This window comes from Lagopus leucura, unplaced genomic scaffold, assembly GCF_019238085.1.
Source record: "Lagopus leucura isolate 7727_CA_CO unplaced genomic scaffold, USGS_WTPT01 Super-Scaffold_1, whole genome shotgun sequence".
In the NCBI taxonomy this organism is placed as follows: Eukaryota; Metazoa; Chordata; class Aves; order Galliformes; family Phasianidae; genus Lagopus; species Lagopus leucura.
Window position 1 is genome coordinate 6,835,059 of NW_024962250.1, and position 25,813 is coordinate 6,860,871.

The 25,813-nt window shown below is 45.5% G+C and overlaps 1 long non-coding RNA gene across 4 annotated transcripts; it reads right to left on the reverse strand.

The window, feature by feature from the left end:
• Positions 1 to 10,535: 10,535 nt before the first annotated feature.
• On the reverse strand, positions 10,536 to 24,520 carry LOC122184249. Of its 4 annotated transcripts, XR_006180521.1 has the most exons (5): positions 24,471 to 24,520; positions 24,212 to 24,294; positions 21,927 to 22,132; positions 13,248 to 13,360; positions 10,536 to 12,243 (listed from the first exon to the last, which is right to left on the reverse strand). It is a non-coding gene; the product is annotated as an uncharacterized LOC122184249 (long non-coding RNA). The 4 variants fall into 4 exon arrangements; XR_006180533.1 differs by lacking the exons at positions 10,536 to 12,243; positions 13,248 to 13,360 and adding an exon at positions 18,294 to 18,403; XR_006180535.1 differs by lacking the exons at positions 10,536 to 12,243; positions 13,248 to 13,360 and adding an exon at positions 18,442 to 21,350.
• Positions 24,521 to 25,813: the final 1,293 nt, after the last annotated feature.

The window sequence follows — 25,813 nt, forward strand, 5'->3', positions numbered from 1 at the left end:
ATACGGGTACCCCCCCGTGGGAGTGGGCCCTCCCTCACAGCAGGCTGCCGTCCGCTGCTCCTTGACCAGATACCAGCAGATTATTTTTGTCTTGGCTCACTTAGTCCCAATGTTACAATTACCCGCTGACCTCAAACACTTACTTTTAAAATTACCCCTCTTCAGCAAACCCTCTGTCTAGTGGGTTGGGTGGTTTTTTATTTTTTATGTCTAAATGGTTAAATAGTGGGTGTGGTTGAGGAGAGAGACAAAAAGAAAGCTTGCAGAGCAGGCAGGAGGGGGAAGGCTGTGAGGGTCTTAGCATGGAGAAGCCCACACACTCCATAGAGGAGGCACAAGGCTTCCTCTCCTTCCTCAGTAACATCTTCTTCTGCAGGGTCAGGTTTCTTCAGTGGCAAACATCATTTCATAATGGTTTCTGTTCCTCATAGGTATGCCTTGAGACTAATTCTTGCAGCCGTGGCATAACCCAGATAATCAAAGCAGCATCCTTTGGATGCAGGGTGAAAGTCAGGAGTTGTCTGTAAACTGATGTTGAACATAATGAAAAAAAAACCAGGCCAGCAACTCCAAAGCACTCAAAGCCTGAAGACAAACACAGGTGGGGAGAGGCAGCCATGACTGCAAAGTTGTGTTCACCATGCAGGAGAGATATCAGTCATCCATGGCTTAGTGTTCTATTAAATTGTCTGCAAAGCTTCTCAGAATGCACAGAAATCTCTTCAGGAGGGAGAGAGGACCATTTTGTTCAGGGGTGGAGAACACGAGGGAATACGACACCAGTCTATTGTAGTGATGGAAAAAAAGGGGAAGCTGCTGATAGGAGAACGCACAATTCCTCACAACCAGAGCACTCACGAAGCTCCTTCAGGTTACTGTGTGCTAGGGCTTTCCCTCCATACTCTTACTAATCTCAAAGCCCAGCTGAACTGACTTAAGTCTCATTGGAACCACTGTGAAAGATAAGGCACCAAGCAGCATGAAGAGCTTCAGCTGGGCTGGTTTTGAAAGCCAGTCTTCAACGAAATTCTGTCACCTGTAAGGCCAGCAGCTTATTAGGGTCACACATCACCAACAAAAAGCTGAAGTTGGTGCTGGTGGAGGAAGCCTACCAGCAGTGTCCTGAGCTGCAGGTGTTTCTAATGGGAGCTGCTGCTCAGGGTGTGTTCTGCTCTGTGCTATTGAGGAGCTGGGTAAGGCTGAGAGGCAGAAGGTGGATCTGGATGCTGTTGGACTGGAATGATCTCAGATATTTTTTTTGTGAGGTAGGAGGTTCAGGACGGGTAGGGGATGCTTCAGGAAGGGTTGCTCCTCTCACCTTTGTTCCTCCTGCTGCTTCCTGTGGGCATGGCGTCTTTTCCCTTTTGCTTTTTGAATAATGTGGTGTATGTTGCTGAGGAGCTGCCAGCTGCAATGGCCACGTCTCACTGCAGACAAACAGACTTCTGCTTTGGGGTAGGTTCTTTTTTTAGTCATTTTTGGGAAATGTGAAGCAGAGAGGTGTTTGATGCCCGCTGGGCCTGCTTATGTGTTGGTTAGCACAGCCTAGGCTGGGGCAGAAAGGAGTATCAGAGCTTTAATTCACCAATACCTTTAAATGGTGGCACACAGTGATGATGAAAGGGTATGTGAGGATGCAACTCTTCTCGTTTGGCTTTAAGCAGCCAAATCCACCTACCAGCATTCGTTGTGAGGTGTTTGTTTCACTTGTTACTTACTGCAAGGCAGCAATCAGAGATATTCATCTTTGAAATAAAAAATAATTCTGCCTTTGCTCTTCTAATGAGCTCTGGTAAATTTGCTCCCTTCTGTAGTCCTGGGGTCAATCAATTGGTGACTGCCTAGGGAGAAGCTTAATTAAGCTCAGATAACATAACAAAGGTTTCACCCCCTTGCCCTCCATCTATACGTATCCTCCTTTACACATCTGGATAAAAGCTTCATTGCAAAGCTGGGAGAGCCATCGCTTCAAGCTGCGTCCTTGAGAGCACGCCTGAGCTCCCGAAAACCATTGCAAACTCTTGCATCATGCAGAAGCAGGGGAAGCCGGAGCAGCTGGGAAGTGAGAAGATCCATTCTGGCAGCTGTGCCACAGGGACAGGGTGTCACTCAGAGCAACAAAAGGTGTTGGCAGCAAGAAGTGCGGTGCCACGATTTCTTCTCCCTCTCGCAGAGGCAGAATTTCTCCCTGTGAGCCCTGCGCCAGCCATTCAGAAGTAGCCTGAAATCTGGCTCCAGCTGCACGCCTTTATTAATGACAGAAGCCCTCAAGGGGTGGGATCCAGAGGCATCACAGAGATATTTTTTTTTCCCCTTTCCTAAGCACAAAAGACTGAAGTGGAATGCAGCTGAGGAATGTTTCGCCCTTGGAAGGGATGTAATAAATCTCGTTGGATGTGCTATTTGGTTTATTTTGCGGGAGTCATTCAAAAGGAAAATGCAGATTGTGGGGCTTAGTGCTCAGCCTATGCTGGCAAAGGATCTCCAACAAAGAATGTTCATTGGCAGGGAATGTCCTGACTTTGCAAGTGAGAAAACGCCTCTTTTTCAGTTACTCTAAAAGCTGTCTTGTTATTATATAAAAGGCTGCTGCAAAGCAGGCTGCGATCGATCGTTTGCCAGATCCGCTAGGAGAAGGACAAGCAGTAATTGCTCTAATCTGTAGGAGAAAGGCTTTGGGCCGTGCTCAGGAAAGGCGCTTTCTTCCCAGGAAGGTCTGCTGGGTCGCAGGGGGCTGCTGGGGAGGCTGAGCATCCTGGTCCGGAGCAGCACAGCTTTCTCTGGGTGACTTCACCTCGGGATGGGCGGGAAGATGGCTTCAAAGGCTTCGAGCCCCTGCCAGCCCCCAATGATTATTTCTGTGCGGTTATTATTTAACAGTGAGGTGCTCCCTTTGGGATCTGAAGGATTCTTCCCATGCTGAAGATCGCTGAATCTAAGGATAGGTCAGCAGGCAGAGGTGAGGGAAAAGCTGATAGGAAGGAATTGATGTGCAGATGGGCTTGATTTACTGCAGAAGTGAGGCAAAGAAAAAGCCCAAAGGTGACTGTAAAGCTGGGCTTCCTGACAGAGAAGGGCAAGGAAGAGATTGTCTGCAGCCTCCTGCCTCTTGGTGAACTCCTTGGAGAGGTCACAGTGGAGGCCAGGCGGATGGCATGAGCCATTTGGGAACCCTAAACCAGGATTAAAGGGACGTGGTGGAAGAGAAGCAGACTGCATGGAGCCAACCTCAGCTGTCTGCCACAGCTCCACCACGAAGGGAACCGCTTTGCTGGAAGGTGGGGGGTGGCGAGCTGATACTTAGCCATTGGTTGCACACGAGCTATTTTTAAATGGCATAGGTTTGGTTACTGCCAGTGGCACCAATCCAGCTTGTAAAAACCCTAAAGCCCTTCTACCTGCCTGCCTGAAGAGCTGTGGGATGTTCTAAGTAGGAGAGCTGCAGTAAGTGGGATCCCAACACAGCTTGGAGTGCAGTGCAGCCCAGGATGTGCCCTGTTAACTGCAGTCCAGTGGTGGCACTACCAGTACAGTCACAGCTGCACCAGCTCTTCCCTCTGTGCTTTAACCCACTGGGAATTCCCCTTTCTCATCTGTTTGTGAGGAGAGATGGAAAAAAAGGATACTCTTATCAAGGAGATGCTTGCAAAGATTCTAACTTCCTAGAACAGGAAGTGTGTGTTCACAGAGCTCAGTGTTGGGGCTAAGGCCCCGTGATATATTTTTAAGAGCTCTTCAGGTTGTTGTCCACAATTGTCACCTTCTGGAAGGAATATGTTTTCAGTGTTTCCCTTCTTGTTGGGAACACAAATATCTTCTGTTTTGCTCCCTGTGCTCTCATACGGAGAGGAGGCAGCTGTGCATGCAAGTGATCATATCAAGAAGTTAGCAGCCATGAGTTATTACCAGAGCTGGGCTGAGAACTTTGCTGCTATCATTGCTATTGATTATTCATTTAGAGTCGTATATTGTATATTGTTGTATATTTGCACAGTGCTTAATGAACAACACCAAGTTTCTTGGGAAGTAGTAACAGGAGAATTGGGAGGCCTTTCTTAAAGCGAAACAAAAAACCTAACGAACACACCACCAAGTAACAATTGCATCATATGTTATTTTTTCCACTACAGCAAAAGGCTCGTTCAGGATCAGAGGAGCTGCACAAGCACACTGGGACATTATGAGAACAAACGGACCTAACACCCTCCCAGACTGAATGGCATTTTTATGCTGCTTATCGCGCTGACCTAATTCAAACTTCTGGACAGTCAAGTTTGGAATGAGCTGCCTGAGAGCAAACCAGCTTAAGGCCTTGGATTCTGTTCTTGCTGTGCCACTTACAGTTTCACCCATATTTTTTCAGAGCAGCAGCATTTTTCTCCTGCAAGAGTGGGGCTGGGAGTCTCAGGCTGAAACATGGGAAGTGTGGTCTGGACTGAGACCCCTGGGAGCAAGAAAGTCCTGCAGTGTGAATAGGCAAATTAATTCTCTTAGGGCATGGCGCCATTTACCAGCACAAAGTTTTTGAGTGCTGGCTAAATTATTTGTTCAACATCCTAAAAATGAAAACCCTTTGGCTGAAGCCTTTGTAGGTGTTTTAAGAGAGTGGTGAAATTGAGACTAATGTTTGGGAAGAACTCAGGCAAGAGAAAAACAAACTGTAGAGGATAATTTTTAGGAAAAATAAAAAGTTTTCAATGCAGACATGATGTGCCAAAGCTGTGCTACAGCAGGAGCTCTGACAGGAATTGTGGATATCTTCTCTCTCAGTGTGGGAATGTCCTCCAAGGGATCCCCACCAAAGCCCTGTTTTAACTCATTGCAAGTCACTAAAGCTCTGCTGCTCTTCATTGATGGCTTCTGCTCCAGAGCTGTGAATCAAGGTGCCTGCTCATGCCGTTTACATTGGCAGCTATGGATGTCGTGCTGGTGGACACAGGGTGGGGCTGAGTGTGCCTGGGCCCTTCTCGCACTGCTTCTCCCTGTCCTCTAGAGGCTGGCATGGATGAACAGGACAGCCTTGGAAAATATTAGCATCTCACAGTGAGTGCTGGTTCTAAGATGTGCCCAAAGGAAGCCAGCCTGTGCTCAGGGGAATGACCAAGCAGCTGGGTGAAATTCTCTGGGCTCTGTATTTGGAGCAAAGCAGGAAACTCTGAGTTCACCTGAGTACACTCCATCTTAGCCCACTCTGTCCACTTCTAATGATGATTGTATAAAAAATAAACATCCTTGTAAACAATTTTGTTCCTCCATATGCTACTCTGGGTGTTAACAAAGCAGCCATGCAGATTAAGCCAGGCTGGTTCTGCTGAGTGTGGTGCTACTATGGAGTCCTTGCTGGCATTCATCACAGAGCGTCTCAACCTCGCTTTAACCCACCATTGCTCCATCTGTGCATCTTGGTGCACTTGCCAGCCACGCATCGTGTGATTCAATGTGATCTCTGAGATTTTCCACATGGGCCAGTAGGTATCGGAGTCTGAGTTATTTTCAGCCTGTCTGCGACATCCAATTCCACCCACGCGGTCTGTGTGGCTATATAAATGGTGGAGGTGTTTGGAATAACAGGCCCGGAGGAAACATCTGTCAGCTCCGAAGGCTTGTGAGCGCAGCACGAGGTGTTCAGCTTGCCGTCTTACTGCGCCTTCCTCTGACTGTAAGGAAGCGGAGCAGCACGAGGCTCTGTCACATGGCCTGACCACCTCAGCACTCAGGTTTTCAAATTGCCTTCGTCATTCATTTGGCCCGTGGAGGTAAAGCCTGACCAGAAATCAGAACGGCACCTTAACCTTTATCCTCTGAAGGGCCGTTTCTCTTCCTTCTCTTTTTGTATTTTCACTGCAAAACGGCATCTCTTCATTTTACCACAGGGCTAGCTGTGCAGGGGCCGACAGGCTGCTCTGCTCGGAAACCCGTCCCTGTGCTCTCCATCGTACCGAAAGCAGAGCGCGCACAGAGCAGCAGCGACTCACAGCAGCAGCCATCTTGGAGCGCTGTGCGCGCCGCGGGGCGGTGACGCAGGCGGGACGCGGCAGCGCGCAGGCACGCATCCCCAGCCACAGCCCGGGGAGACGGCACCCTCTGGCGGTCGGAGGTCGGTACTGCATCGTTCTAGGCCTCGAGCGGGGCTGCTCCGCCCCGCCGCCGCCAGGGGGCGCCCCCGGCACGGCCATGGAGATGGCGGTCGGGCGGAGGGCGGGGCTGGGTGCGCCGCCATGATCGTGGCGCGAGTGTGGGCGAGGGTCTCTTGTCTCTGGTGACAGCGGCGGGACCCGAGGGAATGGCGTGGAGATGCGCCAGGGAAGGCTCGGATTGGGTGTTAGGAAAATGTTCTTCTCCAGAGGGCGGCGAGGAGCCGGCAGAGCTACCCGGAGAGCTGTGGGTGCCCCATCCCTGCAGGTGCTCGAGGCCAGGTTGGCTGGGGCAGTCCTTGGTGCTTGGGTGGCAATCCTGCCATGGCACGGGTGGGACGGCGTGGGCTTTAAGGTCCCTCCAGCCCAAGTCTGTCTGTGGTTCTGCGCTTGTGTGAACCTTCCCCTTGTATTTAAAGATCAAAAACAACAGAAGCCAGCTGAGTAAAGCTGCCCTGGGCGGTACACAAACACTGCTGGATACAGGAGCAGATGTAAGCGTGGAAGAAAACCTTGAAGGAACAGATAACCAAGGGCACCAATTAGCTCTCCAGGAGGTTTCGCGTTTGTTACCTGGGAAAGCTGTCGCTAACTCAGGTGTAGCAGGGGTTAGCAGTGCAGTTTTAGTTGACATCTTGGGTATACTAACAAGTGTAGGAGAACAGCTACAGCCTTGCCGAGGGGCTGGAAAAAGGCCTGGGCGCTGAGCCCCAGTAGCCATGGCCGTACTGGTAGGAGCTCCTCGCTGGCAACTGGCTCCGGTACGTCTCCAATGCTCCGACAGCAATGTGGCCATGCGGTGAGAAGCACTCCTGCTTGCTGTGCACCATTATGTTGATGGTGTCGTGTCATCTGTTCCCTGCAGGAGCCTAGGGCTGCAGTGCAGGAGGATGGGATAAGCGAGGAATTCATTCTTTCCACTCCTGTATTCTTTTGAGTCATGTTCTGAATCGTATCGAACAGCTATCTTTTGCAAAACCACCTACTCCTTTAAAATGAAATCTGAACAGAACTTGGAAATAGAAGATAAGTGTGGAGTTAATCCAGTTTCCGCAGGTTTGTTCCCCACCATTGTGAAAAACAGGATTTATAGGAGGGTTGTAGCAGGTGAGTAAGAGGAAAGCTCTATATTCCAGACCTTGTAGTAGGTAATGGATGATTATAAGAACACGGAAGCTTTCACAGACATTAATGTTCTTGGTGGCAGCAGACTGAACTGGCTAATACACACACAGTTGGCAATGCGCTGTGTGCAGTAGCAGATCATCTGAGTCGTACGGAGGGAAGAAGGAGGTGCATAAGGACATCCTCACAAGTTCTTCATGTGTGTGAGAGCTGGTCACCGGTGCCAATGCATTGTCTGTATCTTTAATGATTTATCTTTGATGTGAGCTCACCACCTGCTTGGATCTGCTGTTTCTGCACTGAAGACGCTCCTGGGGCTGCCAACTTGTCTCCAGATCATACAGAGGGAGCAAACTCTACACAAACAGGAGCAGGGAGGATCAGTGAAGAACCTGTACGCTAGTGCTAAGTTACGAAAGATCATGAGGAGAAGGGGTTCAAAATGTGCCAGCAGAGCTGAGTGGGCTAAGTTTGTGTATTGCATTTGGTGGGAGCTAAACAGAAAACAGGCTGTGAACTGAAATATGAAGGACCTAAATACGAAGGATTGTTAAGAACAACACAGGCTGAGCTGTTCAAGCTGTGGAAGGTGGGCAGAGCTTTCCCAGCCACTGCCGAGCATCCACCTGCAGCTCAGTGCAGCAGGCAGAGTACTGGACTTGGAATACTTCCTGGTGTCTGAAGTCTGGATCACAGGCATGCAAACTTGCTGTGCAGTGGAATGAACCAGGAAACTTTTAATGGGTGGTTTATCCTGGAACAGCTCACCAAACATGATATCCCTTTTAACAGATATTTATTTCACAGGCACTTTTTTACTGCCATGTGGCTCATACTTATTTAAAGGGGGAAATAACTGGATGGCCAACTAGTTCTTTGAAAGATACTAAGTTCAAATCAATTACACTCAGATTAAATACAAAGATCCCACTGAGCTCTGGTGACTGCTGATTTTGATTTACTTAGAAAGGTGTCAAAATCAGAGTCTGGAGATACTTAGCCCTATTTTTTGCTGTCTGCCACGGTACCTAATTACTGTTTCTGATACTATCATCTGCTTTAACACACAAATTCCCTCAAACAGCAGTAGTCCCTAATATATCCCTCTTATATTCCCATCTTCTTGGCCACATATTGCTTACTGTGCTAAGTGCTAAATGGCTTTCGGAAAGTGCTAAGAGGGTGCTGTGAAAGGACTAAGCTGAGTTTCACAAGCAACTGCCTGCACAGAGGAATAGTGTTATTAGGGAGAGTGGTGCCAGCAGGCCAGTGTGGGCTTATTCTGACAAATCTGAAGAGCCAAACTTCACGGCCGTGTTCTTAGGATGATTTAAATGAGACATTTTCACCTTGAAGAAATGAAGTTTTTTGTTCCTAGCTGAAATAAAACAACTGGATGCTTCATCAGAAATATTCAACAGGATCAGTATGTTCCAGGTCAAGTTCATCTGCTCTGCCGTCTCTACCAGAAACCAGCTCAGCACTCGATAATTCTTAGAACCGAAAAACGATTCTTGGAAGATGATGGGAACAAAGCCCCAGAGCTAGAAAAGGAACACTGTTTCTTAAGCTCCAGTCAATCTCAGGAAAACAAAAAACAACCCAGCCACAAAGGTACTGCATCTCCACGACAATTCAAATGCTCCTTGACTAAACGCAATTGTGTGGGCATTTGCAGCAAGAGAGTAAAACAGATCAATATTTGTTATCTTCTTCAACGTGTGGCAGCATGTCGGGGCCGGCGTGTGAGCTTCAGCCTACGAGTGGAAAGGTGGCGTCACAAGAAGAGAAGCCAATTAATTGCAAGAGAATCTCAAAAACGCTGTGCGCTCTGAGCCTTTCTGGACAATCAGTTCCCTGGGTGAAACCGCTCCATCTGTGGTCTTGCGTTGTTTCTCTGCTTACATATCAGAGTGCTTAACTGCTGGAAGATGCACTGCCTTGAATTGTGATCACAAGGCACCTCTTTGACGTGTCAGTTACTGTGACTTGTTGGGCTATAGCAAATTTTTCAGTCCAGTGAATGCTGATGTGGACTGGTCTTTGGCCTTAGTGAGCAGTCACACTGCTGCTAATGGATGAAGTTAACTCTAAGTCAGAAGGTCTGAAAAAAAATCTGTTTTCAGTTTGAGTATTTTGTTAATTCTATAGGGTGCTTCAGATACGATCATTTTCTGCATGAAAGAGATGTGGTATCATGAACATTGATGGCTGCTTTGCTAACTTTTAATTTTGCAATTTTTGCAGTTAAATGGAATGAATTGCTTCTTTTTTCTTTTTTGCTCTGGCAACACATTTTGAATAATAGCATCCATAACTGTTTCACCTAACTACTGGAGTTCTGAAATGTGCTTATTACCAAAAAAAGGGGCCACAGAACATGTTTTATCTCCTATCTAGAAGTTATCATCTGTAGGCCTGTGAGTTCTTTATAAGGAAAGTTAAAGTTAGTCATAAGGAAAAGCCAGAATCATGATCTCATTTTATAGTTGGAGATGCTGTGATGCAGGGGCAGCTGCAATGATTTCCCCACAGTGTCGTGCCTTAAGTTGTGCTAAGGGAGGTTCAGGTTGGATATTAGGAAAAACTTCTTAGAAAGAATGGTGAGGAGTTGGAACAGGCTGCCAAGGGAGGTGGTGGATTCACCATCGCCGGAGGTGTTAGAAATGTGGATGTGGCACTGAGGGGTGTTGTTAGTGGGCATGGTGGGGATGGGCTGATGGTTGAATTAGATGATTTCAGACGTCTTTTCCAACCTTTATGATTCTATGTGGCATGTGCAATAAGTCCCAGTTCCTACTACATGCCCAGCAAAGTCCCCGGCCCACTGGGCCATTCACTCCTTTGCTACACTATTTCATCTGCTTTCCTATTCCACAGCAAAGAGCATAATTCAGGTTTTTTGCATCCTTCCAGCTAGAGGATGCTGCTTCCTAAGTGATAATGGAGTTCCAAAAAGCATCCCAGATTGACAACTCTTACTAGAACCTTATGCTTCTTGATTGTTTTAAAAGGCAAATATATATCTTCTACTCCCACGTCATCTAGAAGAAAGGACACATTGCTAACTAAATGTGGCCAGCGGAGGATAGCAGAACCTTGTTTGCAACTCAGCACTGGCTATACTTTCCTTCTCCAAGTTGAGAAACGGTGACAAACTCAGTGGGTTCCAAAATCGTTCTGTGTTTTTGATTGTTTTGTTTCCTTAATGAAATTCAAAACTCCAGTATTCAAAGAAACTGCAGACAGCTCTAGGGAGGACTGAAAAAGAGGAGGAAAATTTTGTCAATTTTTATTTCCAGTTAAATCACAACAGAGACTGATGGCTACGGAAACACAATATGTCCACATGGATGTAGGCAAGGCACAAGAGACTAAAAGCAGAGACTCTCTGCACTGGTGAGAGCTTAGGCACTTTTTATTGTTCCCCAGAAACCTCCTGGGATCTCCTCACCAAAATGTTCAGAAGGAGCTTCAGAAGGGGCTGGGAACTTAATTCATGGCCTTTTTGCACCGGCTGCCACAGGGTTTCTCTCTAATTTAGTAGATAGAAGGAAGTTGCTCTGCCCTCACTGTCCAACTAAATATTGCCATCTCCAGGCTTTGTAACAAAATAAATCATTTTGTCTTCATTCCTGGGGTGGCACAATTCAATTGTGGCCACCCTGGACATACGCCTTGGGCTTGTTTCCATCTTCATCCTTTATTAGCTGCCTGCTGGCAGGCCTGAGCAAACCTACGATATCCCTGATGAATTTTGTCACAACGTGCTGAACAACACTGTAACTAAATGGCAGTGGTTTTCATGCATTACTTGAGTACTTGATCTGAAGCAGAAATGTCTTCTTGTCCTGCTCCCAGTGGTCAGAGAAAAAGTTTCATTTTGATAAGCCAACAATGACCATACTATTCTGTAGCCTCACCTTTCTTAAGCAATTCTGAATCTTTCTTCACAGAACACGCTTTCAAAACTTCTTCTCAGATTTGCTGCTCAGCTCTGAGATCTTCAGTTTGTGTACAGCCCTCCTGTGCGAGGAGGGGCAAAACAGTTACCTGATGTGTCACACGCCCAACAGCCAGCATTAGCTTTGCCTTTTTTTGGAACAGCATCGTACTGTTGACTCCTATTCAGTCCATGGCTCACACCCTGAGCTGCCTTTCTGCCGTGCTGCTGTCTGGCCGTTTATTCCCCATTTTCTCTTTGTGCTTTTGATTTCCTTCTCTTAAGTGTAGCACTTTGTACTTTTCTTTACTGAGTCGCTGATTTTCTCCAATTTAGCGAGATCATTTTGAATTCTCAGTCCATCCGCCAAACTGTTTGCATCCTCTCCCAGCTAGATGATGTCTGCAGATTTTATGAGTACTCTTTATTCCCTTGTCACAGGTTGCTAATGAAAATACTGCATAAAATCAATTCCACACAGATGTTGGGAGAACCCCGTTTGAAAATTCCTCTCCGAATGACAAGGAACAATTGATAAATGTTTCCAAAGGTATCTTTGTAATGAGTCATGCACCTACTTTTTGAGGATTTCATCTTAACTGTATTTCTTTGTTGGCTAAGGGGCCACACCATCAGGTGGAATGGTGTGAAAACTGTGTAAGAATCAAGACGTGTTACCTCTTACCTATGAAGAAGTGTATATGGAACCTGATCTGAGACAGACACAGGCTTGAACAATTCTATCAGTTTCCAATCTTCATTTCATTCACTGCAATTTTGTGTGCAACCATAACCTCAGTAACTGTCTTCTGCATCCCAGTGATTAAAGCTCATTCAATATTCAGCCAAGTTTCAAGAAAACATTTTCTTTCCTTGCTAAGACAATATGTAGACAGAAATCAGAGACTTTTTACGATCCCAGATTCAGTGAGGGAGATGTTGGCACTGTCTAATACCCGTATAGCTGTGATAAACTCCTTTGCAAAAAATATGACAATGTAGGTTGATTCTTGAAGATGTTTCCTCACTTTGTAGAACCCCCTGCAAGGAAGCATATTAATGTGTGCTAATAGTTGTGTATGATTTTAATTTATGTACTATTCTGTAGTAGTATGAAATTCCTGATGCAATCAGTATCATTGCAAAAAATAAAGCTGTTCTTACAAATGAGTTACAAATCCTCATTAGCCATCAGATGTTACATTAGACAAGCATTTGCTGTATCCTCAATATATTATGCAGTTTTTATTGCTGTTTATTGGTCACCTCTGTCCTTAACAGCCTTCATCACCCTAGTATCTAAGCAACTTGATCCTGTATGCCCTAGTGTCGAACAATGGCCTACCTCTAAGAGATGCTTTTATTTTTAGGGAAACTAGCACATCATCTCAAGGAATGAATGGTTATGATTCTGTAACACTGGAAGTGACTAATGCCGTGTTGTAAATGGGATAAAGGGAAATGGAATGTATTTTGAGAACAAACAGTAATCATTGACACAGTAATTTGCATCCCTAGATATTATAATAATGACTAAGTATCACTTCCCCTTGTTTGCATAAGGAAGAGTAGGCAGAGAAATCCAGTGATTCGGCTATCGCTCAAGCAAGGCGCTAGAAAAGACTGCATAGGTTGCTTTACTTCATGTTGTTTTCCTCTGCTTTACTATGTCATTGAAATGCAGCTTTACAAAAGTCACGATCCTTTTTAGCACAAAAGTCTCTGTCAGTGTTTCACCAGTTCGTTCCACAGCTAGCCTGGTGCCGCAAGAGTTGGTCAGCACTTGTGGAAGGTTTGAGAGAGGCAAGGCACAGAGTGCTGCCTTCAGAAGAGCTAGTTTGGATGGGTGACTTGGGATTCCTGTCAATTTGCATGTATTAAGTGCCAGCAGCCTCAATCTGTGCTGTCTTGCTGATGAAGCTAACATATTTTTGCTGCCTGAGGAAACTTCCTGCTCTTTAGAAAGCAATTGCAATTGTAAGGACCAAAGTCTACTCAGCAACCCTTCTACTTCACGACCAACCTGCAGCACAGGAAGTACTCACTCAGATTGGATCCTGAAGGTATGTTTGTGCAGAGAGCTGCTTTCACAAATATTTCTAGACAGGCAGTCGCTAGGAAGTCAGAACCACTGCATCAGAGGTGGATTATTTGGGAGCTGAAAAGCAAATATGTTTAATGTCTTAATTTTTTTTAGAAGAAAATTAAGCACCTGAGGTATGATTTGCTTTGTACTAAATGAAGGGAGGGAAAAATGTCATTAGTAGGATTGGTAATAGCATTCTAAGTTGTCTTTGAATTTCACACTGACTGCATATCACAGAACCAGGGCAAATAGCAGTGAATACAACCTTTACTTAGCTTCTCCTGACAAACATGCAGCAAAGGGTACAGCAGGCTCACGCTGATACGTGGCCAGAAGACGTACCTAGAAAAGGCAGTCACTCTTCATTCTAGTTATTTGTTTTCTTGTAGCTCTAGGCCCAAACGGAATAGCAAAACGGGCAGATCTTAAGACTTCACTGTGTGAGAATATGATAATGTCTAATTAAGGTCTATCTGGCCTTCTGCCTGGTTCATGTACCTAAACCAGGGGTTAGAGTTTCCTGAACATGTGAGGGGATTGTTACTGTGAGTGTGCAGCGTTCAGCTGTGGGAAGCAGTGGAGAGAGGAGGAGAATATCTAGCTGCTGAGCATGTCTTCATGGTGGAGGTGTCATCCTGGCTCTTCTGTGAGCGAGCATCTCAATGTGTGTCAGGGCTGGTAGAAAATCAAGAAATACCAAGCAGCTATGAATTCCCCTGCCTAATGCCTGCTTACAACTTTGCACACACGCTGCACTTTCCCCCCTGCTCTTTGCCTTCAAGCAAAAATGCTGCCAGTGTGGCAAGGCCTCTAGTGTGAGAATAACGCTGCCATGCCCTTTGGGTACCACTGCAATACAGATGAAGAAACGTTGGTTTACATTTGAGTAGAAGACCAGAAATTCAGTGATTCTGGCTCATTATCACAGCAACAGGTAGCTAGGAACATCCTTACTTTTTCTAGTACGTTTTTCAATTGTTTTCTGGTTGTTGTTGCCTCTCTCTTCCCCTACAATGCCCTTCCAGTGGCTCCTGCCATCCTCCTGGTCCCAAGCCTTCCATCACTCCCTGTTCCTGCCAGAGGGGAGGGAGATGATGTTTTATTGGGGCTACAGAGGAAGAAGAAGCAGGAGACATCCAGCTAGAAGGGAAAGGGGAGAAGCAAGGGAGGGAAAACAGGGGAGAAAGCCAGAGACATATTGACTGGAGGGGGCATTGGAGAAAGGGAAAGCTGGAAGCAAAGCTGGAAGCAAACAAGGAAGAGAAATGAGGCAGAGAAAGACAGGAGGGACACTCACTGTGATACAGGCAGGAAGAAAGACAGGAAAGAAAATGCCAAGAAAAGATAAAGGGGAAAGGAGGCAATTTATAGAGTGAATACAAGATTATGAAGGGAAGTAGGATGATTTGAGATGTTATACATTAGGAGGCAGGAGAGAAGGGATATTTCATAGAGGGCAATAATTAAAGGTGGAATTGTGCTTGGCACTGAGGAGAGCACTTAGGGCTGAAGAGAAAGAAAAAGGGAGAAGAAGGAATAAAGGTAAAAAATCAAATCCTCATGTGGATCAGGGAGATTTCATGAGAAAAGGGAAGGGAAGGGAAGGGAAGGGAAGGGAAGGGAAGGGAAGGGAAGGGAAGGGAAGGGAAAATCCTATGAGCTAGAAAATCAACAAAAGAGAACACTAAAATAGAGCATGAGAAACAGGGATGAATCATGAAGGAAAGAGAGAAATAAAGGAGGAAGGGAGAACAGGCTTGGAATATATCAGAATTCTTCTCTAAAATAGATCTAAACAGAATCTTTATTTAAAAAATAAAAAATAAAAATTCAAGCAACAGTGGGAACACACAACTTTTTTAAACATTGAAATATTTTTGAATGCATTCAGCCACTTTTTCTGGTCCAAGCCCTTGCAGCCCTTACATTCCCTATAAAATCCCTGATGTACCATAGAGCCCTTCCCTATAAAAAGGACATCGTGTAAAGGCACACACTTGTTACTGAACTAGAAGTAGGGAGGGAAGAAGATCCCTCCATGTGTAAACCCCATTATCCTCCCCATTACTTAACATAATTTGCCTTAGGCAGCAAGTTGAATCCTCCAAATATTCGCTGCAGTGAGAGATACAGAGCGAGGCACTCACTTATCTTTTCAGGTGGATTTCACAGTCTGGTTTTCTCTCTTTGTTCTCTCTTTCTCCCTGGTTCTGTTGTTTTTCTTTTATCTTTCCCTTTCACGTTTTTCAGCCCAATTTCACTTTCTGCCTGCTGTTCTCAAACAACTTACTCAGTTTCTGGTTATATTTTCCTTGCCGCCTGTCACCCACCCTCTGCTGATGCCCTCCAGGGGTTCCCTCATTGTCTGTGCCACCCCTTTCCATCTCTGCCTCTCCCTCCAGGTGATTACCTCTATATGCCATCCCCTACCTGCCTCGACCAGAGCATGTGCACTGCCTGTGTCACCAGGACTGGGTATGTGACTTCCCAGGGTAACTCCAATGTCTCGTTTCTTCTCATAAAAGGGAAATATCTACAGCTGTATAGTTTGCCTTTGAACACCAACAGAAAGGAATATCTACCTCTATCACATATACATCTATTACATGTCTATTCTCTATTTGCTTTCATTTGATCTCATGGTCTCTCGTCTATTTCTTCGTGTTTATTTGACCTTCTCTTCTGATCCAAGTATTTGATCTGAAGTTAAAAAAAAAGTGCAGGTTGGAGTAGATGATCTTAGTGGTCTTTTCCAACCTTAATGATTCTATGATTTTATTGAGGCCATTGGACTGAGGTCTGGAGATCTCTCTGAATGCCATGCCTACCCCACATGCCTCTCGCAAAATCAATGCACTGCAGGACATCCAAGAGGTGTCCTGTCCATGCCAAACTGATATGTCTCACATAAGCCCAAATGAAAGCTTAACGGATACTTCTGAACTGTGGCAGCCTGAGGTCTCATCCACAGCCGTGGGACTGAGGAACCTTAGGTGGTCCCAGAGCAGGCATCTTGGTGCCCTTGTAATCAGTGTAACTAATCCTCACCATAAAAAGGTGAGGAATCTCAGCCTTCAAATTGCTCTGTTCTGAGCCTCAACACAGGCAGCACCCTGGACCACTGCAGACGTTGGCACTCATCCTGGCACCAATCTGCTGTAGCCCACACACACTCTTAAGATATCCTTGATCCCACAGGTAAATGAGTCACAGGGACCTTCCTAAACCCACACCACCTGGAGTCTCCCTCAAGTGACCCATGTTGAAATGCCCTTAGCTGAAGTCAACAGCAAAGAGCTTTCTACATGTGCTGCAAAATAATAACATAGGAGAAAGCAGACGACACTTGTAGAGGATTCTTCATTACTGCATTCAGATTTTTCTTCATCAGATGAAGATAAGGACTGTATTTGAATAATCCTAACGCTGCATGCCTTCTTCTGGCACTGGCGTAACCCCTTTGCATGTGTGGAGCTCAGGGTTAGGAGTGGCAATAGGGGAGAGACAGGTACTGGCAAAGGGCTTCTATTCTCCTGGGGATAAGAGCTGGAGTTCCTTGATACCAGTGCTGTATATTATGTTTTTAGGCGTGAAAATACTCAGTCTTTTCCTTAAGTGTTTGCGCAGTGCCCATAAAAACGTGGCTCTTATTTCAATCAGATGCTGGTGCTGCTGTCCCATGGCAAACGTCGTATGTCTGGAACAGTTCTGCCAGGGTGAGGATGGGGATCCTCATGATCCTCATCTTCCCAGCATGAGTACGCGTGCCTGTATCATTACTAAGCACATCTAGGGGGCAGCTGAACCTTGAGCGGGGGAAGGATGTGGAATGACACTATTGTTTATCTACCTAATCATGCCGTTTTTTTCTCAATACCAAAACAAAGAAGGAGCCTCTAAACTTTTCCAGAGTGTATCACAGGATCGGGACAGGCTGGCCTGGCAGGCTGATTTCCCACCAAGCAGTTCACACCGACAGCCAAAGGAAGAGGCACGATGAATTGGGAAGCCAAAAATCAGCAAAAAAATCTCTGCTGCTTCTGCAGCTGCCTGATGGTGAAAAGGAGCCATCTCGATGCCAGAAGGAGATAATCTGCTGACAGCCGGTTATGCTAGTAAAGATAAATAAACAGCAGCTATTTGATCCCCTCCAAGGACACCACGGTAGAAGGGGTGTAACTTCCCATCCCTCAGCTGTTTACAAATAGCTGAGAAACGTTTGTTTCTGGGAGATAATTAATTTATTTCAGTCTGGGCAAAAGAAGAATTGCTGAAGGCCAGCGTGGGCTGGAAATGGCGTTTTAGCACCTTTGCATATTTGGACATTTTTCCTTGAATTCCTCACTAAATCTGTACAGGACACATTTCTCCACAAGGACAGGCAGTGTTTGAGGTCTCTCATTTTATCCATTAAGGTTAATGTTCCCAGTACAGTCTTCTCATCTCTGCCAGAAAGGATTCCCTGAGGAATTTAAAACTTCTGAATGAATTCCCCAGAAATATCCATTGATATAATTATTCCCAGGCACTGTAAGTTCAATTTTGCTAGAAAGAGGCAAGCATCCTGTGCAAGTGAGGAAAGACATGGCTCATGTGAAACTGGGGAGATAAAAATTCCTTTTTCAAGCTTCAATATATTTAGCAGTGCTATAGTTGTTGTGGATGTAGAAGAGCAAATCATAAAGGTGGTATATGAAATCAACTGTTATCACTGGGAAACACAAGTGAACTTTTAGGTACACAAGCCTTTCTTTAGGTCCAAAGTGGAAGAAGTAAAATTCAAGTTAAATATAGATTTAAATGTTGCAGAGAACATGCTTTCCATAGAGGGAGGACATCTCAGTTCCTCTGAGGTGGAATTAAACCAGGCCCTGTCACTCCTAGCAGCTCTGCCTTTTCTACTGTGTGCACCGACAGAAATACCATGGCTCATTCTTCATACAAATTTACCATGTGGTTTCCATGCAAATGCCCAAATGGTTTGTGAAATAACAACAAAACAAACCACAGTATGAGAAGTTTCATTCTATTGAAGCAGAGCAGAAGGCACACCAAGTCTGCATACCATAAGCACGCGCGAAAAGAGAAGTCTCTTGCAATGATTTTGTTTCCCCTCTGAAAAAAAAAAAAAAAAAAAAAAAAAAAGTGACATCTTTTGTTCCTGAATTTGTACCTGTGACAATCTATGGTAACTGTTGACTCACGGCCTGAACCACTGATTGAGCACCTGGAGAAAGGACCCGGTCAGCCCTGGGAGCACAGGTGAAGGCAATTCAGGTGTGTGTCTGCAAGAGGTAGAGCTTGTCTGCACCTCTCTTAGACCTCATTTAAAGTCTGACTGCCACGAGGAACAAATCTCTGGTTGGTGATCCCTCACTTGTGGAGTTTTTTGTGTGAGCCTAGATGTTCAACTATAGGTGAGTTCTTTTCCTTTCTTTTGTAACACCTTTCCATTTGCACTACTCCTTTTGTTATTACCCTTTCTGTGTCGCCCTTCCACCACATAGATCTTTTGGATTGTTACAGCCAATACTGTTGGCTGTTGGGAAGAGACCAAAGCTGCCTCATCTAGCCTATCCTTTCCCTGATAATGTCCCATTTTAGGTACTTTGGGAGGGCTGTATGAAATGGGGCCTGAAGGCCACTGGTAGTCAGTGGTGAAAGTATGGCTTGCATCCTTCTGCAGGTTTGTTTTGTGATTTTCTGAATGTATCTATCCTGTCAGGCCCCACATCTTGCAGCAAGGAGTTCCAAATGTGATTATGAGTTGGGTGAAGAGGTATTGCTTTTTGTTTGTTCTAAACACTGTCCAATCAATTCATTTCTTGCTGCTTTCTCTCTCATACTGAGATGTGGTGACTGATTGCTCCCTGGCCCCCTTCATGTTGTCCTTTGCCTAGCAGGCCTTTCATTGCTTCCTCTCAGTTTTATTTATTTATTTTTTCAAGCTGGAAAGTCCCAATACATGCATTTTTATGCAAATGAGCTTGTATCCCAAGAGTTGCCTTTCCAATTCTAATGCAACTCTCTTGAGACAGACAGTGAGTCTTCTAGCTGCTACAAGAGATGGGCACAACGTGTCTCCATGAAAGGGAACAACACAAGCTCCCATTTCATTTCACCTTCTTCAGGAAGCTTCCAGCCCTCCTTGTTCAACTCTACTTGGCCAACGGCAAGCACTGCATTAATGCTTTCAACAACTGAGGCAAACAGGAACTTTGTGGTGTTCTGAAACTACCAGAGACTTTCATTCTAATTCACTTCTGTTTATTCAAGTCCACTGCAAGAGCAACTAACAAAATTATGTCATGTGTCCACTCAGTTGCCTAAGAGAATTCAGAAAGAAACTTTTTTTCATGCTGTCCCTCCCAGTTTGTGTTTACCCGTGTTAGTCCTACAGCAGAACTATGCCAATGAGATTGGTGAATGTATTGACATTATCTAGCTGTTGTTATCTGTGAAGTGTAACATCGGTGCATCTTACTGTTATTAATCAATTTTAAATCAAAGAATGCACAAACAGGCTTCATTGCTGAATTTCCCAACTCTTGAGTGATATATTACACAACTTGCTTGTCACACAAAAAATGGAAGGCTTGAGGGGAAGAAAATAAAATAATTATAAATTGGAGTAGAACTGTAGGCCTCTTTTTACATGGAGTATTGTGGTCAGCAGTGGGGCCTGCAGCATAAGAAGGTTGTGAAGCAGTTGGAGCAAGTCTGGAGGAGGGCCACACAAAGATGATTGGAGGGCTGGAGCAATTCTCCAGTGGAGACAGACTGAGGGAGCTGGGCTTGTTCAGGCTGGAGAAGAGAAGGCTGTGGGGAGATCTCATTGTGGACTTCAGGGAATAAAGGGTGCCTATAGGAAGATAGGTGAGGGACTCTAGCAAGCTGTGTAGTCATAGAATGAGTAAATAGATTTAGATTAGATATTAGGAAGGAATTTTTTCCTTGCAAGGGGAATGAGGCCCTGGATCATGTTGCTCAGAGAAGCAACGCTTGGAGATGTTTGAGGCCAGGTTGGATTGGGCTGTGGGCAGACTGATCTAGTGTAGGTGTCCTGGCTCATGGCAGGGGGGCTGGAGCTGGATGAGCTAGGACAGTCTACAAATATGATGGCAATGCATTATACTGTAGCTCTAATGTAAGCCAAAACTAAATAAAAAGGATACTTTACAGCTGCATTCCATAGGAGCCATGCTTACTGACTATTTTTTGACCTTCCCTTTGCCTCTTCCCACTCGGTTCCAAAGGCAGCTCCTTAACTTGAAAAAGAGGCAAGATGAGACTTGGAGGCCAGAGCAGAAACCTGGCAAAAACCAAAACGAGGGGCAGCAGCACCCACAGTGTACTTAACTCCTGATAGTCTGCCATTAACTAACACTGCTTGCTGTTAGGCCATGAAAACCCACTCTGAATCCTTGCACTGTCACTCGCCTCTCTGTCTACTGAGTCATAGTTAACTCATTCTCGCATGCAAAGCCATGCATAGCTCTGCTCTGGCATTGCCTTTCCCCACTGCTCCTAAGTAACTGTTGTTTCACAGCTGGCCTACTTGTCAGCACAATGATCAGCCAGGGCAACATGAGATAAATACAGGGGTTCAGTGATTTTATTTTATTTTTTAATACTTCCCAAAGTTGACTACTTCTGCACTGCTTGAAATGCTGATGTTATTTGTGCTACATCATTCAACAAAAGACAATACTGAGATTAAAATTGAAATTAGCGGTGTGAATTTAGTGCTCAGCTGGTAATCTCAGCTCAAATATATGTGTAGTTAAACACTTGAAGGAAACAGAATTGATTTTTAGGTTCTCCATCCCCTCAAAACCCAGGATCTTTACATATCTAGTGATATGTAAGGATTCAGGGGCCAATTTTATGCAAAGATTTTTGAAAACTGCAATCAGTATCTACATTTGAAGTAGCTAGCAGCCTGAAATTATCATCACCACCTACTTTACCTGGTGCAGCTTGGTTTCCCCCTTCCCTTCCTCTGCATTCACCTTTTACATCATGTGTTCTTCAGGATAGGCTCTGTTGTATCAGGTCTCCCCTGCTAGGTGCCAAAATGATCATTAACACTTAAAAGAGCTAAAAAGATGTTCTTTCTACTGGTTGTACTGTTTATGGGAATGGACAAACTTCTCTACAGATGCTATTTGCCTGTAATCTCTGATTTCTGTGCAACCTACCAGCTGAGATGCCTATAAGCCTGTGTTTAAAACCTGGTGGCTGCTGTCATTGCTCGTGGCTTGCGTCCTTGGTTTACTGTTCTGAGTGGACTTTTATTCACTTATCAGGCTAGTGGCACGTGGAAAATCTCCATTACAGATTGTTATTTCCTTTCTTTCGGTCCCTGAATACTTAGTGGTTTCATTTCCATCCACAGTTTTCTGACTCTACTGATGTTCTCCTCTCTGAGCTCTTAGGAAATAAAAAGTGAGAGGGTTCTGCTGAGGGTATCTGGAAAAGGGCATTTGGATTGGGAAATGGATGAAACCACCAGTGGGCCAGCAAGCTACAGCTGAAAAATTTTATGGGGTGACAATATTACAACAAATCAGCCTGAATGAGGGGGCATTATGTTGCCTAACAAAAAGGGCAAAGAGCCAAAAAGAGCTTCTTTTACCTGATAATGGAGCTGCAATTGCTCATGGGATAGTTCATACTGCTGGCTTAAAAATGAGTAACTGCTCCCTGGATCGCTCACGTCTTGGCACGCAGTTTCCAGCTCATTGTGATTCTAAACAGTGTGCGGGATCGGTAAGCGTGCTTAGTCAGCCTGGCCAGCCACCCGAGAGCCGTAAGCAATGTCCCCTTTATGACTGCTCACATCTACTTAAAGAGAAAAGATACAAAAAAAGGTAAGGAAACCCATTCCTTTCGATTGCTGGAGACGATATCACTGCTCAGATTTTCCTTCCATCTGGAAGCGGTCGGAGCCACTCAGCTCTCTGAGGGCAGATGCATCTCCAGAAGCAGAGAGCAACAGCTTGTGAAGGGTGAGGTATGTGCTGGCCTACCTAAATTGAAGATCTGAGATAGATTTACTGGTTAAATACCCTGCATTGTGCTGAAAGTCAGATTAGATAAGAAGCAGCCAGCCTTCCTGACTTGACATACTAAAACCTTAACATAGCCAAAATCTGTGCAGGCTTGTGCAGGAGCCAGGGATGAGCATGTCTGGGAGCTGTTGAGAGATCAGAGACTGTGGTGGAGCTCACAGGTAGAGGTGCCTCCCAACCCAATGTAGGATCTATGATCCTATGACTTCTGTACTTCATAAAAGGTATCTCCTGTAAGTGAAACGTTCCGTGATGGCAGAAGAGACAGTAAGATAAAACTGTTCTTCCATAACTAGCTGCAAAATCGCATCTATCCCCAGTACAAACCCACTAGAGACACAGACAATTTGGTACTGTGCTGCTGGGACAATGTGGGGAACGTGAGCTTTGCAGTGGGAAAGGGGCAAAGGTTGAATTACTGTTCTCAGAATACAGATCCCAAGCAATGCACTCCTCACCCACTTGTGGCCCACTGCACCAAGAACTTCCCCAGCCTCAGCTGTGCCAGTAGCACACAGAAGAGCAAACCTGCAGCTGCACCACCCCCAGCTGAGACCAGCTGGCACCTGCTGAGCAAGCAGGTCTTTTGGATGGGCCAGAGCAAGCAGGGGTCTGCTTCATCAGCTGCTGTACTAAATGGGCCCTATGTAAGGCAATAAGCTATGGCTGAAGTCAGAGTCATTCTGCTAAGCAGTGTGGTTTGTAGTTAGGTTGTTATCCTTAATGGCAAGCCCCTTGTGTGTGTTGTGTTCTCAGGCTCTAGCTCTAGCCAGTAGTCTAAACCATTTGCTTGATTTTTCTGTATCATCTAGAAGTGAGCTATGCCCTGCTCTTCCCTAAGCCTAGGAGGGGGAAGGTATGTGCTTGGAGGGAGCTCTCTGCTGGAGAGAGAGACCCCTGTCAATGCCCAGCTGTTTGGTCAGACAGGAGCATGTCTTGCCTGAAGTGCTCTGTGACTTTCTCTTTCAAGCACAACTGCAAGGCTGTCCCCCCCCATATGCAGTCATCTAGCATTCCTGCTGACAGCACAGGGAAGAACAGTAATAGGCAAGAAATTAACTTTTAGTTTATTTTTGAGGTAGTTTGATGCCGGAAACAGTGGAAAGGGAAAGCACCGTGTGGCTACCCAGCTCTGTTGGCTCCATCTTTGACGTGGAGGTTAGGAGCTTTCACACTTGCTGCTTGCCAGGCAAATGCTGAGTGATAGAGCAAAATCCAAGAAGACACTCTTAAAGTGTTCTCAGCAAATGGCACTGTAAAGTGGGCTGGATATAACAAAACTGGCATTAACAACGTAAGTTATTCTTCTGAACATAATCACAAAAATTGTAAGCAGCAGCTCTTGAAATGCTCCTGCATTTCACTCGGTGAGAAACAGCATCACTCCGCAGATGCCTGCGAATTCTCATCGAAAGCCTGTTGATTATCACAAGTTTTCCACTAACTTTGGAAAGGCCTTGGAGTTGGCTTGGACCCGTGCTTTTGGAAATAAACTTGGAGAAGGGGATGGGGTGATGTGATCAAGCAGACAGTGGAAAATTTGTGCAAGCTGAAGGCTGAATTTTGGTGAACAGAGAGAATGCCACATTAGGAGGCAGGGATGTGGAGGCCAACTTTGTGGGCAGACACCCTGAAACAAAGGAGGGAATTTTTTTTTTTTTTTTGTAGACTTCTATCAAGGCTTTGCTTTTCTTGCTATGGAAGCATGCTGCATATCTGCATGAAGCCAACAAACAATGACAGCCGGTTTATTCAAGCATTTAGCTGTGTGTTTAATAGTGCTGTTGTTTCCAATTTGATATACGAGATCACTTCTAATGCTACCAGAAGCAATATGTTACACACGTACCTGGGGAAGCCCTTTCTGCTGATGTGGAAATGAAGCCAGAAGTAGTGCAGAGGCTGGGACTGCTCTTCTTTGTCATTGTGAGCCTGAACAAAGGAGCAGAGTATGTACGTTGTTATTAAAGCACTTCCAACACATCTGATCAGAACCTATGGATTAAATTGCTGAGGCTGGTGTGAGACAGGCTGAGCCACCCATCTATGACCCACAGATCTCTGTAGGCAGCGTGCACCTAACAAAGACGGTGTGGCGCAGCGCTTACCGCGGCCTGACTTCTGGGAGGAATGGCATACAATTTCTTTGTACGTCTGCTGTAATAGTGAATGATGATTTTTTTTTCTTTGAACTTTGTCCAAAGTTCATCTCTAAAACAAACTTTAGTCAAACCGCACATATTGACTTCTCAACAGAATAAACATGCTGAATCTGTAACACTTAATCACTGGCTCTAACTTCTTTTAACTTGTTCCTTAATCAGAAAGATAGAAAAACAGTGAAAGAAATGGGCTCAGTATTTACATTTGTGGTGCATCTGTCAAACACTCTGAAGGACAAAAGCAGCTCCAGATTGTGTTGTGGGCAGCTGACTCCAGCTGAGTGCCTCCAACTATCACAGAAGGGAAAACCAAACCCCAGGTTGGTGGCTAGGCTGCAATGTTTGGCCCACAGTGAGAAGTGATGCAGGAGAAACCTGAGATGTTGAGGTCTTTCATACAATCACACAATCGTCAGAGTTGGAAAGGACCTTTAAAAGACATCTAGTCTCTGTAACCAACAGGGATACGTACAGTTAGAGTGCTCACAGTCCAGCCTGACCTTGAATGTCTCCAGAGATGGGGCATGCACCACCTCTCTGAATAGCCTGTTTTAGTGCTTCACCACCCTTGTTGTAAAAAATTTACTCCTTTTATCCAATCTAAATCTACCTTCCTTTAGTTTGGGACCATTTCTTGTTGTCCTCTCACAACAAATCCTGCTAAAGACCCGTCCTTTCTTGCAGCCCCCTTTAGATACTGGAAGGCCACTCAAGACTCCCACAGCCTTCTCTTCTGCAGGCTGAACAGCTTCAGCTCACAAGGAGAGGTGTTCCACCCATTGGACCATGTTTGTGCCCCTCCTCTGGACATGCTCCATCTGATCCATGTCTGTCCTGTGCAACTATCCCAGAGAAAGGTGAGCGCTGTGAGGTGAGCAGATGCCTGTTTGGGTGACTCCACTTGGGTTCTAGACCTTTAAGGTTTGTGTTTTCAGGCTCTCGTCTACAAACTGGAAACTTAATTCCATTCGGGGGAAAAAGCAAAAAAAAAAAAAAAAAAAACAAGCAGTCTGAGTTCCTTACGTAATTACGGGAGCCCAGGAGCTGCCGCTTTAAGAAAGCCGTAAAGTTCCCCGGCAAACCCCCTCCTCCCCCCAGAACTTTGACGGGAAAGCGGTAATTAAAACCGAACGCGGCTCGGTGCCGTGCGTTTCGCCGGTTGATTTTATTTCGCTATTTCGGCGTGACGGCAGCGGCTCGGACGCGGCCCTGTTGCATCAACTTCCTGTGAGGAGCCCCTCGCGGCGGGGCCCCGCGCGCGCGGCTCCTCCCGCCCGCGACCCTGCGTC